This window comes from Podarcis filfolensis (assembly GCF_964270895.1).
Source record: "Podarcis filfolensis genome assembly, chromosome: 7".
Classification (NCBI taxonomy): Eukaryota; Metazoa; Chordata; class Lepidosauria; order Squamata; family Lacertidae; genus Podarcis; species Podarcis filfolensis.
This window is the reverse complement of record NC_139603.1, coordinates 56,569,128-56,586,855: the sequence shown is the minus strand read 5'-3', so window position 1 is coordinate 56,586,855 and position 17,728 is coordinate 56,569,128.

The window sequence follows — 17,728 nt, the reverse complement described above, 5'->3', positions numbered from 1 at the left end:
CCAGACAGGTTTTTCAACTGCTGGGGCAGGCTTGATTGCTCTCTGAGTGACTGGCAGTTTGTTAGGCATTGTCTTTAAGCACCTGGCAGTTCAGCAGCTCTAGTTGCATTGTCAGTTTAACTAACCAGCAGTTTGACCATTTGCAGTCTTTTGTCTGTTTAAGCACCCTTATGGAGCTGACCTTGTGGGCAAAGATTTACTTTTCTTTGTTTGGCAAAGTTTCCTTTGTTTGGTAGAAGTTTTCCCAGTAGTGAGATATTCCCCTTAAGAGCAACCTCACCCCTCCTTTTCAGAGGGCAACTGGTGTGGGCCTGGAATCTTGTTGATTTCCTTTTCTCTTAATTTGGCTGCAGCTTCTGGGCATTTCCTAGTAAGCAGTTATTTTCAATTCTGTTTGATTACTTGGTGTTGCTTTGCGCCTAGATTTGCCTATCATTTAAAAGGGGCAACATTTAATTGTAGGCAATTATCTTCCAATTCTGTCTGACTGCAGTCGGGGTTTCTTTGTGTATGGGTCTGTTCCTTGGAGCCAGGTGCTAACAACTAGCTGAGCACTGCTGCTTGAACTCTTGCTGGGTTGTGATTTAATAAATATAAATATATAAATACAAGTGGTGCATTTAAGTGACGTATAGCTTATTCTGTATGGGACCCCGTGCATATTCCTGCATTGCAGAGGATTGAATGAGAATTTATTTATTTATTTATTTATTTATTTATTTATTTATTTATTTAAAGGGCTCACTGTTCTGCTGAAATGCTGGTAGAAGGACCATTTCCTTAAGTGTATTTTCCCTACATTTTCATTTGATAGCAGTTCCTGTGTCTGTTGTTCTCTGATTGTTCTATTGTACCATCCCTCTAAATCACTAGGAGTTTTACCTGAGGAAGCAGCTCTATATAATTGATTGTGTGCATCTGCCTGAATTGTAAATTGACTAACAGATACATAAATTAATAAGGAAATATGTTCTGAGCATACTATTGCATGGAATTTGCACAGTGTAGTTAATTCAGCTGAAGTTAAGAATTTATATAGCCAAGCGTTAATAATCAACTCAAGGAAACATTGTCTTTGGCAGCATTGGGTCGCCTGTGCGGAGGCCATCAGCCTGTGTCAATAACCCTGTTGCGTCCAGTTCTTCCAGTTCTTTGCAGAATAAGCAGCCCAGCAGCTGGAGGGGGAGCTTCAGACAGTTGAGGGGGGACAAACCATCAGGCAAAAGACGCACCAAGAAGAAGCACGTGTGTAAGAAGAGCAAGTCGAAAACGGGCGACATGATGAAGAGTCAGAACAGCCTGTGCGCTTTCTGGGGTGGCCGCCACCATTAGCTATGATAAAAGTCCGAAGGGAGGCTTCCAGGATCCCTCTAGCATGCTGGGATCAAATTGAAAATGGCACCTGGTCTGTGGCGGTCGTCCCGTATGTTGAGAAGAAGCCATTAGATTCTTATTGCACGGGTAAGCCGGACCTGAGAAGGGAGCCAAAGCACAAGGTATGTTGGGAATTCAATAAGGGGTCTTGCCAAAGGCAGTCTTGTAAGTATCTGCACAAGTGCGAGAGGTGTGCAGGGGTACTCCCAGCCGTAGCGTGTTACAAAGGAAAGCAGCCCTTTTGGGGAGGCGGGGTTCCAGTTCCAGAGAAGCCCCCGCAGCAGGGAACAGACGATAGGGACCCTCCGGGTCTAGCATTTTCCCTGATCCAGCTCCCTCCTCTCCGCATTCTTCGATCAAATTCTTCGATCGGGCAGGCTGTCAGTTGGTCTCAGACACCCACACCACAGGGTCTGACTTTCCAAGTCGGTTAAGGCAGACCTGGAGGTGTGGATGACATTTTTGGAACACTACAATGGGCTATCCCTATGTCAGGATGTTCTAAATTTGTCCTCAGATTTCCAGGTCCAATCAGATGCGGCAGGGTCCCTGGGCTTTGGCTTGTACTTCAGGGGACGGTGTGCGCAACGATGGCCAACGGGGTGGCAGGGCCAGACCATCACGCGGGATCTCACCTTTCTCGAGTTTTTTCCAATAGTAGTGGCCGTTCACATCTGGACGGAGGAGTTTCGAAATCGCCGTGTGTGCTTCAGGACCGACAACCTGGCAGTGGTGAACATACTGGCCAGGCAGTCATCTCGGTCTGCGAGGGTCTCCTCCCTTCTGCGGGCGTTCATTCTCCGGTGCCTTGAGTACAACATAATTTTTTCAGCCAAATTCATACCAGGGACCAATAATGATATAGCCGATGCCTTGTCTCGCTTTCAGATATCTCGCTTCCGGTCGCTAGCACCTGGAGCACAACTGTTGCCCGAACCCTTTCCGGAGCACCTGTGGAACGTTGGAGACACAAAGTGATACAGGGAGTATTAGCGTCTGTCGCACCCTCCACTCTCAGGTCTTACAAGAAGGCCTGGTGCGATTTCCTGGGTTTCAGGTCTGGGATATCTGGGCTTTCGCATAACGTGCCACCCACCACTGATGATGTTCTGCAGTACCTTTCCCATCTTGACGATTTGGGACGTGCTCCCAAAACCTTAAAGATACATGTAGCCGCCATCAGCTTCTTTGCTAAAGCCACATTTTCCTCCGATCCGTGTAGTGACTTCCTGATCCGCAGAGCTATTGAAGGTTGGGGCAGGCTACAACCTGTGCGCAGAACTGTATGGACATTGAAAAAACCAGGAAACTCGTAAATCGGGCAGTGGCCCGTTGGGTGCGCTTCATGAATGGCCGAGTCATTTATCATGACCGTATCCGGAACGGCGACCAGGCCTTATACCGGAATGACAGGGTGCATCTCTCAGACCAGGGGAACGACATTTGGCTAGATAGTGTCATCAACAGCATTTGGGATTGGTTACAGCCGTGAGGGTATTGGCGGCGAGCCTTTTCGGCTCGGGTGGCGGTTAGGCATTGGAATAATGTGTTGTGGTGTGTCGAAGGGCTAGGTGTGGCCATCGCCTATGCCTTCAATTTTTGGGTATTCCGTTAAAGGAATCTGGCGGTCGTGTACTCTGTCCGATGCCTGCTTGGCGGGAGGCCATGGCACGACCCTCAGTGACATCAGGGGAGAGCCTATAGTTGGATTAGCATCAACAGGCTCCACCTACTGGTGAATAAACCCCCTTGTTTTAGACATCCAATGCCTAAGCCAATACCTTTTCACTGCTGTAATCAATAAAGTTGTGGCCTTTTCTTGCCCATTAACCTTATATCACGTGTCCTTGCGTATTCATTTCACATTGCGGGGGTCGGGTCCTCGAACCACAATCTAACTTGGTTTACTAGGCAATAAGTCCATTTGAGTTTGACAGGGCTTAACTCTGAATAGACACGTATAGAATCACACTCTATGGTTGACACTTTTGCTTGACCCGTTTTTGGTTGCACTGTGTACAGATTAATTCCCCCGGGTCTGAGAACTTTTCTCATTGGTTTGCAGCTATGCCTTGTGAAAACCCAATCTTACCCATGTATGCATGGAAAATCCAAAGAGAGATTCTGCTTAACCAAGCTTCAATTCAGTGGGAAAGAGTAGGTTTTGGCAAGGCACCACTGAGGAACAAGGCAAAAAGCTCTCAGACCCAGGGGAATTCACTAGTACACTATATAAACAAAATATGGGTCAAGCAACAGTGTGCCCTTCTACCACTTTGTTGTTGTTGTTGTTTAGTCGTTTAGTCATGTCCTACTCTTCGTGACCCCATGGACCAGAGCACGCCAGGCACTTCTGTCTTCCACTGCCTCCCGCAGCTTGGTCAAACTCATGCTGGTAGCTTTGAGAACACTGTCCAACCATCTCGTCCTCTGTCATCCCCTTCTCCTTGTGCCCTCAACCTTTCCCAACATTATACTACTAACCTCTGCTTTTCTTCATCCTCAGATTTCAACAGATACCGAGACTACCACAAAGTTCCATGAAGTCTCTGCTTCAAATATTGTGAACCCATGCTTGAGATTCTCTGGGTAGTTTCATTGCAGTCCTACCTGGTATCTTTTTAGATTGCATTGCAGTTTTCCTCTAAGTGGGACTGGCACGGCTCTCCGTTCAACAGCTTACTTTGGAAGCTGGTGATAAATTGTGATTGCTAAATAATATAATCAGAAAGTTTTAGCTGGGGGAAAAATAGAAAATGCATTAGGTATGTGATAAAGGGAGTGATTTTATAACTGATCTTATTACTTAAAGTCCTAACATTATTTTTACTACTCTTTGTCTCCTATAAATTAAGATGAAACTAGTTGGACAAGGGGAAACCGGAGTGCTGCAGAATGCTTCAGGGATCACGTCTTTAAGGGTTATTAAGCACAATTTGTTTTTGTCAGATTCCAATTTATCTGTATTTTAGCAAATCTCAGGAACACGTTCTGACACCTTGTATATCTTTTTTAATCATTTATTCTGGAGACTTTGTACTTGTTTGACCTTAAGGACTATGCAATGTTTACTTCACAGAATGCTAAGGTAGACTCTTTCTCATGGAGTGTTAAGTAAGGAGATATAAGTCAACAGCAGTTTGAGAGGCCAGCTTACTGCTTAGGAGCCTGAACAATATGGCACATTGAAAGGCATAGAATAGTTTGTTTATTTTATTCATTCACTCAATTGCATTTATATGCCAAGGCACCCAAGGCAGTATGCAGTTTTACAAGGTGGTTTATAGTGATGTGCTTTTGTGAATGGATACCACCAACTTTCCTGTATTTACAGATTTAGGAAAATCTATACCGGTCAAATCCAGCTTCGCATAGTTTATGGTTCTTGAAGCACAAAGGCTAATTCAGCCATATGGAGCAAACTCCACTGATGGTTTAAAAAAAAATCATATAGACAACATTGCATTTAAACAGTTCTTAAATAGCCTGTGCACCTGCCCATATATACAGTGTTTATATTGATGCATTTATTGGCCCAGTTGGCAGCAGAGCTGACCTGCGGGTGCTAAACATGCCAGGGCCCTGAGTACAGAGCAAGTGAACACTTTAAATATGATGCCATCCTGATTCATGTCAGGACTTTTCAGCAGCACCGCATGTCACCAGTATTATGTCTACATGAGCTCTGAGATGGGCTTCCTTAATGAAGTTCTGGCAATTGCTCTGACTACTCCAGAACAACTCTTGAACATAGCAGGGTACAGAAAGTTAGATGGGTAACAGGTGGTCCTCCAGTTGTTAGTGGATTTCGTCTCCCATCAGACTCAGCCAGCATGGCCAATGGTCAAGTATGATAGCAGCTGCAGTCCAGCCATATAGCGAGGCTCCCCTATCCCTGGCCTAAACTCCTCCAGTGCATGCGCTCTTTAGCGTACACTGAGTGACAGGCTTGAGAAGTGAACTCTTCCCTCCAATGCAGGGCTTGTTGCTTCCTTGAATTGTTCCTTTCGGAAGTAATATTGAATTCACACTAAGCAATCGTGGGGCAAGTTTCCGATAAAGTCTGCGATCATTCTGTGAGCAGCTTCCCATAAGAAAATTTGCCAGGGAGATGAGCGTACAATTTTCAAGTTGACTGCTAAATCAACTAGTAAGACTTTTCTTGGCGAATAAAACCATTTGCTTTTTGCCCCCTAAGTGCCAGGCCATTGCATTCCTAGTTTGCTTTAAAATAAATAAATTCATTTGTCTGGTTCAACATTAGCCAACATGTATCAGAGATACCTGGAAGCTATTGTATAAAGTGAAGAGCCCTGATTTGTTCTTACAAACTGACCTGCTGCTGGTGCGACATGCTGAGGTTGGTTTAGCAGCCAGAAATAGAAATAATAATAATAATAATAATAATAATAATAATAATAATAATAATATTTATTTATACCCCGCCCATCTGGCTGGGTTTCCCCAGCCACTCCTGGCGGCTTTCAACAGAATATTAAAATACAATAACCTATTAAACATTAAAAGCTTCCCTAAACAGGGCTGCCTTCAGATGTCTTCTAAAAGTCTTGTAGTTGTTTTTCTCTTTGACATCTGGTGGAAGGGCATTCCACAGGGCGGGTGACACTACCTGGTCTTCTCCTCTCCCTCTCTATCCATTACTTCTCCTTAGTAACAGGCAGTGTTTCCTTTTCTGGGGGGATGCAGGGGTATGCAAACCCCTAAACATTTTGTGAATCTAAGTTTGGCCTCATTGAGATGCAATATTTCAATATGGGTAGGAAAATGAGAGTACCCCTAAACACTTTTTTTATATATTAGGAAAAAAAGCACTGGTAACAGGCATACTGACTCTCCATCTCTGTAGTATTTTTCTCCAGAATAACTTGATAATTTCATGGCTTTACTAGAGCCCATGCAAAGGCATGAATGACTGGGACACCAGAGAGGCAACACCACTTTTGCCTCTTTGAGACTTTGAATAAACTATATTTAAATGTTGAAGCTCAGCTTAGTAGTTTTGCTCCAACCAAGCTGAAAAGGGATGAAGCTTCAACAGGCGTTTACTGCATTCATGTTTTGTTTTCCTGCATTTTAATTTTCTTTCCTTTTTTCTTTTTTAATGATTTTTTTCATCCCCCCCTTATTACATCATAACAAATAACGTAATTCACAATTCCAAAAATTTCCCCATTCCCCCCGGACTTCCCTCAACCTTCTTCTCTGGTTTATTTCAAAATAATATCATAATATCATCCTGCATATTTCCTTTTCCCACTCCTTTTTTAAATATTTTAACTTATAAATTATATATATATTTGCTAATTGTAAATGATTATTCAAAACCCACTAATGAGTCCAATTCTTTGCATTGATTCTGTATGTAAGCCGAAAACGGTTCCCAGTCTTCCTTAAAGGATTTTTTGTCCTTTTTTCAAAGTCTTTCAGTTAGTTTCACCATTTCAGCATATTCCATAAGTTTTTCTTGCCATTCTTTTTCGGTTGGTATTTTATCGCTTTTCGATCTTTGTGCCAGTAGCGTCCTTGTTTACTTTGTTTACTTTTTAGGCAAATCTTGACGTAAAATTCCTAACAAAAAAGCTTCTGGACTTTTAACCAAGGTTATCTTGAACATTTTTTTCATTTCATTATATATCATTTCCCAATCATTTTTAACTATTTTGCAATTCCACCATAAATGATAAAAAGTGTCTTCCTTCTCTTTACACTTCCAACACTTATTGGACCCTGTTCTATACATTTTAACCATTTTCGTAGGTGTAATATACCAACGGTACATCGTTTTCATATAATTCTCTTTTAACAAAGTACAACCAGTAAATTTCAAATTCACTTTCCATAATTCCTCCCAGTCCTCCATTTGTATATTGTGTCCTATATCTTATGCTCACTTAATCATTGCAGATTTCACCTCCTCATCTTTGGTCTCCCATTCTAATAAGGTATTATACATCCTTTTTAATAAATTTGACTGCATTTTAATTTCCTTTTCAAATGTTTTATAAAGTTGTTGCCCTCTAGATGTTGCTGGATCACAGCTTCCACCATCCCTGGTCATCCTCGGTCCTTCAGATATTTATAATGTTTGTGGTAGAAAGGAAAGGTTGTAAACTATAACCTGTGATTGACAATGTTCACTAGAAAATCTATGAAGTTGAGAAATATGCTCCACTCTCACCAGTCACCCCATGTCGCTGCAGTCCACCCAGGATAGGAGGAGACAAGGGTGCTTGATGTGTGCACCCATGCCAGGAACTAGTCCTTGAGGGCATGGCCGTGGCATCCATCCATATCAAACAGACCAGGCAATTTGGTAATGCAGAACCACGACAAGAATGTTAGCAGGATTTGTTTGGGCCTCTCTGCAGAAGCTTTCATTGCTGTGCTGTACCTGCAGTCTAGTTATGGTAAGGCTTGCCAGGCGAGTAATTACCAGAATGGAGTGCTAAGCAAGCAGTCCCTGTGTCAAAGAAACTGACCTTGTGGAGATAATGAGACAAGGAGAACTCAGAACAGATGAAAGCCAAGAGCACCTACTTTATCTAGTGACAGCCAGGGAACACCTTCATGCTCAATCAGTTCCTGCTAATGAGACAAGATGGGGCAAGATGTTAAAACAGCAGTAATGGGCAAACTCCCCCCCCCCCAGCTTAATGATGTATAACTCAGTTTGATAAAATTGTCTTTTAAACCAGGCAGGAATGTAAGTGGGAACATAGACACACAAAGGGGGTACTTAATGTATTTTGGATATCTTTACAATGCCACAAGAATAGTGTTACTAGACTATACTTTGGGGAAACTGTGGAAATCCTGAAAATTTGGTAGACACCTTCTTGCCCAGCTAGCCTGTTTCTTTTTCTTTTCTTCTTTTTAATGGCTGCAGTCTAGCACAGAGTTAAACACACTTAAACTCAGTTATTTTCGTAATATGGCATTTGTGTAGTTGATGATTTTATCCCTAGATTTTCACTAGTTGAAGAAGCCCTTTCAGTGGTCTGTGATTTTCACAATATGTCACTGGTTTTGATAATAATGCTCACACTGAAGGGAGGGCACAGGAGTTTATTAAGTGGTCTGCAAAGGGAAACAATTATATTTAGCCTAAGACTAACCAGAATGAGATTCAATCATGACAAAGGAGTAAAAGGAAAATCACCCACAACAAAACCACCATCTTCTTGACAAATGTCAAATCGAAAAGATGACTCAGATATGGGTTGGGCTGATGACATATTGGGACAGCCCCCTGGTTGTCATGGCAGCCATGAACTAATCAGCTACTTCTGACAAGACAGCATTGGCATGGATATGGAAACCCTCCAAGACCCAGAAGGGTCCTCAGCACCAACCTAGAAACAACCTTTGTCAGCTTTGATAGGGTGGCAGCAGAGTGGCAGAATTTTCAGTCTGTCATGACATTCCTTGACAAAGTACAAACACTCATGAATGACCACCGGGTAGAAGTCTGGAAAGAATGACAGAATTCTGATAACTACTACAATGCCTCTCACTGACCATTGAACCTCTGTTGGTGGTGCACTGAGAACTCAAATGGACATAACTAAGAGAGGTCCACACCAAAATATCTATGTTTTTTGTTTGTTTGGTTGTCTATTTAAAGCTTTTCTGTGAGAAGCTTTTTCTGTGAGAAAAATTAGACTCAAGGCAAGTTTCATATAAAAATATAAATCACATCAAATTAAAAACAGTCCTAACAAACTAGACATTTCCTTGTGGTATTATTCTGTCTTTGGATCTAGGGATTTTCTCTAGCAGACATCCCTTGCCTCTAGGTGCAAACTTGACTTATAAATACTCATTGAGTCAAATGCCCAACATTCACTGTAGTAAAACAACACACAGACCAGGTTAAGATGTTACAAAGCTTATTGTCCAGCATTCCGTTGACTACCACATTGTATTCTGATCTAGATTACAAATAGGCTAGCAGTTAGGAATGGCAAAACTCAGGTGTTCTTGAAGTGGCTTACTTTCTCTGGCACCGCTTTTCTTCAAAACATTTGAATGCTCTCCTGAGCAAAATTCCTGCACATAAGAAACAAATGCTTCAGGGAGAAGACTAAGCTAAAAACCTTCTAACTGATGGCCTGGTTTTCCACTGGCAAGCAACATCTTTTTTAAAAAATGTGACAGAGAGGTGTATTCCAAAGTGGCAAAAACCAGTATTTTTTATGTACACTGAATTTTGGCTTCCCTGTGGGGATAAAGTTGGATAAGCACATAATTAGTTGAAATTGCACTCATGCCCAGTGTTATTAAGAAGGATAGTGGTGGTGAAGAAAATACTTTATCCTCTTCAGGACTGTAGATACTCTGTCGTCAGAGGAGTGAGATTCCTATCCCCCTCACTGGTGCTACAGGAGGCCTAGGTTGCTTTGGATATTTGAACATAATTAAAATTCACTCCTTTTTTCACCACTGCCAGATCAACATCAGCTGCTCTCATGACTTAAACTAGTCTGACAGACTCTCTGTAGTGTGTGTGTCCAAGAGGAGAGATCTATGACAACATTACCATACACGTGTTGGCTCCACACCTGTGAGCAACCAAACTTTTAAGTGTGGCAGCACTTCTCGCCTCTTCATATTAGACATGCCCCTTCTTTGTATTGTTTTCGAGGCCTTCTATGAACTTTTACATTTATAGAAGCCCATCCAGACCTGTGCATCATTTTAAAAACTGATGAGTTTATCTATATTTTGATATGTCTGCTTGTCACTAAAGTCTATTTATTTTATCAGGAATCTTTTATATTCTTTTGTGTAAGCCACTTTAAGGTTTTTGGTGGTGGTGGTTTTCTGTTAACTGATATATAAATCCTGCTGTATAAAATAATGATGAAGGGTTGTTGTTGTTGTTAATAACAATAACAACAACAATACTGTACAGTAATTGTCATACAAAATTGTGCACTTGGAAGGCACTAATTAGTCCTGTTAGCAGCAGCTCACCCAATGACTTCTGCTTGTGCAATGGGGCTTCTCCCACTCTCCTCCCCCCACGCCCGCCACTTCCCCAAAATTGGTTTATGGGTGTCTGGAGACCCTCCAGAGCATCATGTGGAAAGAGGATGGGGGCAATCATTGTGCCTGGCAAGCTGAAATGCTTGTCCAGACATAATAATCAACATAGCATGATACCCTCCTCACACATTGTGTCCTCAAAGAATTTTCCAGGATGCCTGAGTCCTTTGTACGGCTGCAAGGTGCCCTGAGAAAGACTACAGTTTGCTGAGCCAAGTGTGAATTAAATGGGGATGGTGATGAGTCGCTTATCATAAAATAGGAATGGGCAGCCCAGCCCTATCGATCTTAACTTGGAAATGTCCCGTTGTGTTTGTAATGGGAATGACTCCCATTGAAGATTGCCACTATTCGAGTACTTCCCCTTCTGTCGTGTTAAGTGGCTCTGTCTTTGGCACACTTTTAAGTGGACGAAACACCTTTGCAGTTTCCGTCTATGGAGCAGCTGGATGGTGCTGATGCAGCACTTTCCTGCCATTATGAATATGCTTGCTAATCATACCAATTACATCACACAGTTCAGTGATTTAAAGCGATGGCTGTATGACTGGATTTTTAGTGTCACTAAGTCCGTGGCTTGAGGTGGACCTCTTTCTTTTTAAAGCAGGGATGTTGAATCGCAGGCCCAGGGGCCAAATGCGGCCCTCCAAGCCTCTCTGCCTGGCTTTTTGTGATGCTCTGCAGGCCATGTCTCCTTCCTAGTCACACCCTTCCTCTCTCCAAGGCCGTATGCCCTGTCAACTCTGCCTTGATGCATCCATGAGTGTTTTGGCGTGGCTGGAATGTGTGCCTGTGTTATGTATTCAGTGGTATGTATTCAGTGGTCTGTGTTTGCCTGAGTGTGAGCCTGGACTAAGGATTCTGTGTTCTGATTTGATACATTCTGTCCAATCATAGAACATTTCAGGATTTGAGCCTCTGCCATTGGCCCTTGAACTCTGAGTCATGTTTCGCAGCTTGGAAGCTTAGGCAGCCAATCATGTTGGGAGTGGCCCAGGCTTTCAGGAATGTATATAAGCAGTTGCTTTGCCCCTGTTTACCAGTTGGGTAGTTCAATAAAGGTTCTTGCTGTTATCGTTGTGTCTTGCCTTGGGGGAACCTACCTACACCTCACCCTGGATTCTGATAATGCTTCTTGCTTGCCTGGCTGGAAGGATAGTCCCTCTCTGTCTGTCTCTTTGTCTCTCTCTGTCTCTCTCTGTCTCTCTGGTTTGTAAACCAGCCTGTTGAACAAAGATAACATTTACATTTACTGTTCTACCCATGTTTGCCTCTCGCCCTTCCCACCACTGGCATGTGGCCCCCAGAACAGAATGTGGCCCTTGGGATGAAACAGAATTCCCCCTCCTACTCTTAAGTAACCATTTTGGATCACCTGATGTACTGCCCACGTGGATGGTCATTTGAAATGCATTCAAGGTTTAGAGTAATTGGCTTAAGATCCAGTAGACGTTATTTCCATTACTCCAGTCAATCTGTAGCACATATTTTGTTCTTACCATATAAGGAGCACTCTTTTTACATTCTTATAGTTCTCCAGTGAGCTCGAAAAGAAAAGAAATACGTGACAAACTCCGCAGCACTCCTTCCTTTTAATGTGCGGAATTTAGAGGGGGAAATGGTCCATAAAAGCAGTGGTATTCCTTTTCTCGCCACTAGATGTCAGGCTCCGAATATTCTTCTGATTTCTATCCATGTATGCCTTTCACATCTCGAAATTAAAAGACACCTCCTGCTTCTTAGGAGAAAAGCGATAATAAACCTAGACAGCATCTTAAAAAGCAGAGACGCCACCTTGCCGACAAAGGTCAATAAAACTATGGTTTTCCCAGTAGTGATGTATGGAAGTGAGAGCTGGACCATAAAGAAGGCTGATCGCCGAAGAATTGATGCTTTTGAATTATGGTGCTGGAGGAGACTCTTGAGAGTCCCATGGACTGCAAGAAGACCAAACGTATCCATTCTGAAGGAAATCAGCCCTGAGTGCTCACTGGAAGGACAGATCGTGAAGCTGAGGCTCCAATACTTTGGCCACCTCATGAGAAGAGAAGACTCCCTGGAAAAGACCCTGATGTTGGGAAAGATGGAGGGCACAAGGAGAAGGGGACGACAGAGGACGAGATGGCTGGACAGTGTTCTCAGAGCTACCAGCATGAGTTTGACCAAACTGCAGGAGGCAGTGGAAGACAGGAGTGCCTGGCATGCTCTGGTCCATGGAGTCACGAAGACTCGGACACAACTGAATGACTAAACAACAACAACAAGTGCAGTAATAGTATTTCTTCGAAATTGCCATGGACCATATTTGATATAGGCAATATTTAGTAGGGCTGAAAGTATAAAAGATGCATTACAGTTATAGAGTTGGTTCATTCAATGTATGTAATGGACTTAAGCGTGTGCCTGGCTATGCATGCATTTTCATTTATTGTCTGCTCCCTTAGATGTCTATTGCTGGGCAGAAAGTAAATATCTTAAATCCATAAACAGGGTTGGATCCTGTTGTGCCCTTCTGTTCATGGAAGGGCTTTCGACTGAGTACTAATGGAAGAGGAGGGAAGGGGTTTTGAGCTGATTCCCTCTTGCCTTGACAGCTCCCTGCACCCCCTGACAACCTGTTGCCATGTTAGGGATCTCCAGAGCAGAATAGAAGGTGGCCTAGGGAGGAGGGTGCTTCAGTGGGAAAGGGGAATTGGCAACCGTTGCCTCCCTTCCTCTTCCATTGGCGAGGGCCTCCACTAAATCAAATCTTCTGCGAACAGAAGGATGCCTTCCGTTTGCAGAAAGGCACAGTTGGAAGCAACACGTCATTGTGTAGTCGCATGAGGCCTCCTTTAAACTTCAATGCTATGATTCAAAGGATCTAGCATATTATCTCTGTGTTTAGTAGACCATAACATCAGATGTCTCCATTCAGAGAACTGAATTAAATAATGCAAAGTAATGTGGCACAATACTTCTGCCCTGTCTCTTTATAACATACAAGTGATTTCATGCTCTTTATTCAGCTCATAGTGGTGAGGAGGAATGAATGAAAGTCCCCTCAAAGTATCTGCTTTATATACATTATTTACACAATGGGCTGCACATGATTGGCTAATTCCGGAATTCTACTGTAAGCCAATCAGGTTGTGGATTCACTTATATCTGGAGCATGATTGGGTGGTTCCTGCCAACCAATCATACTGCTGCATTGCTCTAGGACCAATCAGACTGCTGCATTCTGAATCCTATTGTTCTAGGACCAATCAGACTGCTGCAATTTGGATCCTATTGTTCTAGGACCAATCAGACTGCTGCAGTTTGGATCCTATTCAGCTCAGTACATAACACAAACACACACAAACACCGTATTCAGCCTGTTCAGGACAGGATAGCACTCTCTTCTAAGGATCAGTTTCTTCATCCAGAGTGCTCATAATCATGATCCCAAGCTGATTCCCCCCCCCCTACAAGTAACCCTGCTTGTTTGGATATTTTCTGTGATCACACTTACATAAAATGGAAAACAACATAGTGTACTTATCTTCACTTATCTAAAGTAGATCCACAGCAATCCTTGCTGAAATTGCAGTACACCCCCAATGCCTATATGGTAGAGTATCTATATTCCTGGTAACTGGGAGCAGTGGCGTAGCATGCAGGGGCATGTGGGGAAGCTGCCTGGAGAGCAAAATTGTGAGGGGCGCAAAATTTCAACACCTGATGCTGCCTCAATCCAGCTGTGCGATTCTGTCACTGGGCTCCATTGGAAAACAGCTTCTCCATGTGAATCAGGAAGTGACCTCTGCAGACAACAGAACGACTCTTCTTTTCTTATCTCTGTGGCTGTGGTCTCCTGGGTGACGTGGATGCTGTTAGGCAGTTGAATGTGCATGCATATTCCTTCTGCTTCCCTCCCTCCCACCCCCCTTCCATGTGGCCCTGGGCACTGGCAACCCACACTATGCCAGTGCCTGGGAGCGGAGAGGAAGGAGCTAGCAGTTGGTGTTGTCTGGTGGATCACACCTTGATCAGCTGGACTGGGGTGCAGGATGAGGCTGAGACTCCATTTTGCAGTGTTGCAGCTGCCAGTTGCCTGCTCAACAGCTGAGGACCAGCTTCATGCAGTGCAGAAGAAAGAAGCTTGAGTAACTGTCACTACCCAGTTTCCAAAGTGGTCCTTCCCAACTTCCACCATAGAGGAATCTGAAGGACCATGAGGCCTGAGGAAAGTGGAAAGTGGAAAAGAAGCAGCAACAGTTTCCCCACCTAAACAAGCAACATTTTGCAACATTTTTAAAAGAAATTGTTGAATGCAAAATGCTTGCTAGGTCCCTTAAATCTGCAAACAGTTTAAGAGCAGGATACCTAAAGGACCACCACCTGCCACATGAACCTGCCTGCATTTTAACCTCATCTCAGAGGTTTTGCTGCCCCAATATCTAAAGTGCATTTGGTGGAAACACATGCAGGATCTTTTCTGTTGTGATAATGCTTTGAGTCTACCCTAGGAGAGCCATACTTTCCAAAGCAAAAGTACAAACTGGCCCTTAGTCTGGGGAATATTTGAATTGCCTCTTGATTGTAGATCTCAGAGGATCTTCCTTTAGGCCTTACCCAAGATCCAGAGAACTTGATCTCTAGGATTGGTAAGAGAACCTAGGTGTGTTTGTGGACATGGATTGATTCATAACATTCAACTAGGATGGACTGTCATTTCCACTGGAGCGCTTTGTCACATGGGCTGTCTGAGATGTGTGTCACTTATTCCCTCTGCAAGTTCAGTTACCAAAATTCCCTTCCCCTTTTACCCATTGTTACTTCAGGATGAAGACAAGTGATCTCAGGCCTGAAGTAGCTGTTCTTAATTCATAGCCAGAATTTTAGGAAATGTATCTCTTTGCAACTTTCTCCCCCTCTTCATTTTGATGGGAGGTGAGACCATCTGTTTTGCTTGTCTCAATTCCTGTTTGTTTAAGACACATGCTGCCAGAAATGTGAAAAGACTGTGTACAAATGACAAGTGATAGAGCAATTTTCGCACTGGACTTATGGGAACCATGTGCTGCCCATCTGTGAAAGTCTCGTTTTATGTAAATTTAGAAAAATATATTTTAGTCTTCTTGTCCTGAGGTTGTTTTGAACTTAGAAAAGCAGGTGAAAAGTACTCTTATCTTTATTGAGTTGCACTTTTATCCTGAAGCATAACCACAAGAAAGGATTACTAAACTGCAGAGCTTTGGAGGCATTTGTATTTGGCACTGTGTCAGCATTCAGGGCACCAAATATGTATTTTACTTGCTATGCTGCAATAAGTAAATGGAAAGGCTTTCTTGAGAAACTCTAGCTGGTATACACCACAGTAATCCAGGGTTCTTTTTATAGGTTTACAGCACAACCTTAAGCATACTTACTCTGAGGAAAGTTCCCTCAGATTCAATGAGAGCTACAGTGCCATTCTAACCATGACAACTCAGAATGAAGTCCTATGGAATTCAATATGGTTTATTCCATCTAAATTGGATTAGAATTGCACCCTTACTTATTGGTACCTGTGTTTAAGATTGCAGTCTTTACTTGTTAGTTTGTCAAAGGCAGTTTATTGGCAACATTTGCAGATGGAAACATACAGTGTTTTTCTGTGTATAACATGCCCCCGATGTATAAGACACCCCCTATTTTTGGGGACTCCAAGTTGAGAAAACGGGGGGAGATTGTATCTGTGTATAAGAGGACCCACAATTTTGAACATAATTTTTTAATTAAAAAACCTAGTCTTATACACAAAAAGGGACAGGGGTGGCACTGTGGGTTAAACCACAGAGCCTAGGACTTGCAGATCAGAAGGTCGGCGGTTTGAATCCCTGCGATGGGGTGAGCTCCCGTTGCTTGGTCCCTGCTCCTGCCAACCTAGCAGTTCGAAAGCACATCAAAGTGCAAGTAGATAAATAGGTACCACTCTGGCAGGAAGGTAAACAGCGTTTCTGTGCGCTGCTCTGGTTCGCCAGAAGCGGCTTAGTCATGCTGGCCACATGACCCGGAAGCTGTACGCCGGCTCCCTCGGCCAATAAAGCGAGATGAGTGCCGCAACCCCAGAGTCGACCACGACTGGACCTAATGGTCAGGGGTCCCTTTACCTTTACCTTATACACAGAAAAGTGCGGTACCTCTTTTGTAAGTATTACTAACTAGAGGTTACATTTTATATTCTTTCAAAGATTGCTGCTTTTGGAGTGGGGTATGCCTTAAAAGGCAGGATGAATAAATAAATAACATTGTAATCCTAAATGCACTTACCCGGGAGGAAGCATCACTAAATTCAGTGGAACTTACTTCTGAGTAAACATGCATAAGATGATGGTGATGATTTCTTGCCTGCCCTTTACCATAAGGTCCCAGGGAAGGTTACCATGTTCCAAAATTTGATCAATCTCTCTTGTTCATTGAATTTCTCTGGGGAGGGTAGTCCAATATCAAGATGCTGCTACAGAAATGCCATTTCTTTTGGGAATGCATAGCACACTTCAGCAAGTGTCAACACTTACAGAAGGGCCTCAGGTTTTTTAAAAAACATATTTTTATTGAAATTTTCGATACAGAAAAGAAAAAGATATAAGGCAACAGGCAATCTAAGATAAATTAAGTACATAAAAATAAGATAGAACATACATCAATAATCTTAATGCACAGGTAAGCCCATTTGGGAGCAAGAGCTCTTTCAGGTATTTGGTCTAGAAGCCATTTATGACTTTTTAAAGGGTAGCACTTGCAACTTAAATCGGGTCTGGAAGTGAATAGGTAGAATTGTTATAACATAATTTCACCTATCCACATCAGACAGAATTTTTTTCAGGCCAACTTTGATGTCTCCAAATCACCTTTCAAGTCCAGCTGAGAGGTTATTAAAGTATGGATCCCTGCAGCTAATTTATCCTTATCCAAGGACAGTCACAGCTGATGAACTAGCCTGAGCAGTGCCACTGAAGTCACCTTAGTCTCCAGCAACAGAGGTATTTGAGGGAGTGCCCTCAGATGGCATCTCTTCTGTCAGGGAGGATGCAAGTCCACCCAGAATACCAGTTTCACTGCTCTAAGAGCCACCTACCCATAACACCAACGACACCAAACTTAGTGCACACACCCGATCAACATAGCTCACAGCAGCCCCAAACTCCTGAGTTCAGGTGATCCACCATTTTGGCAGAATTCTGCTTCCTCTTCCAGTCCATTGCCAAACCCAGAAAATGGTTTAGCATAGGCCCAGCCTTCAGTAGCAGAGCAAGGTGGGTGCGGTATCATGAGC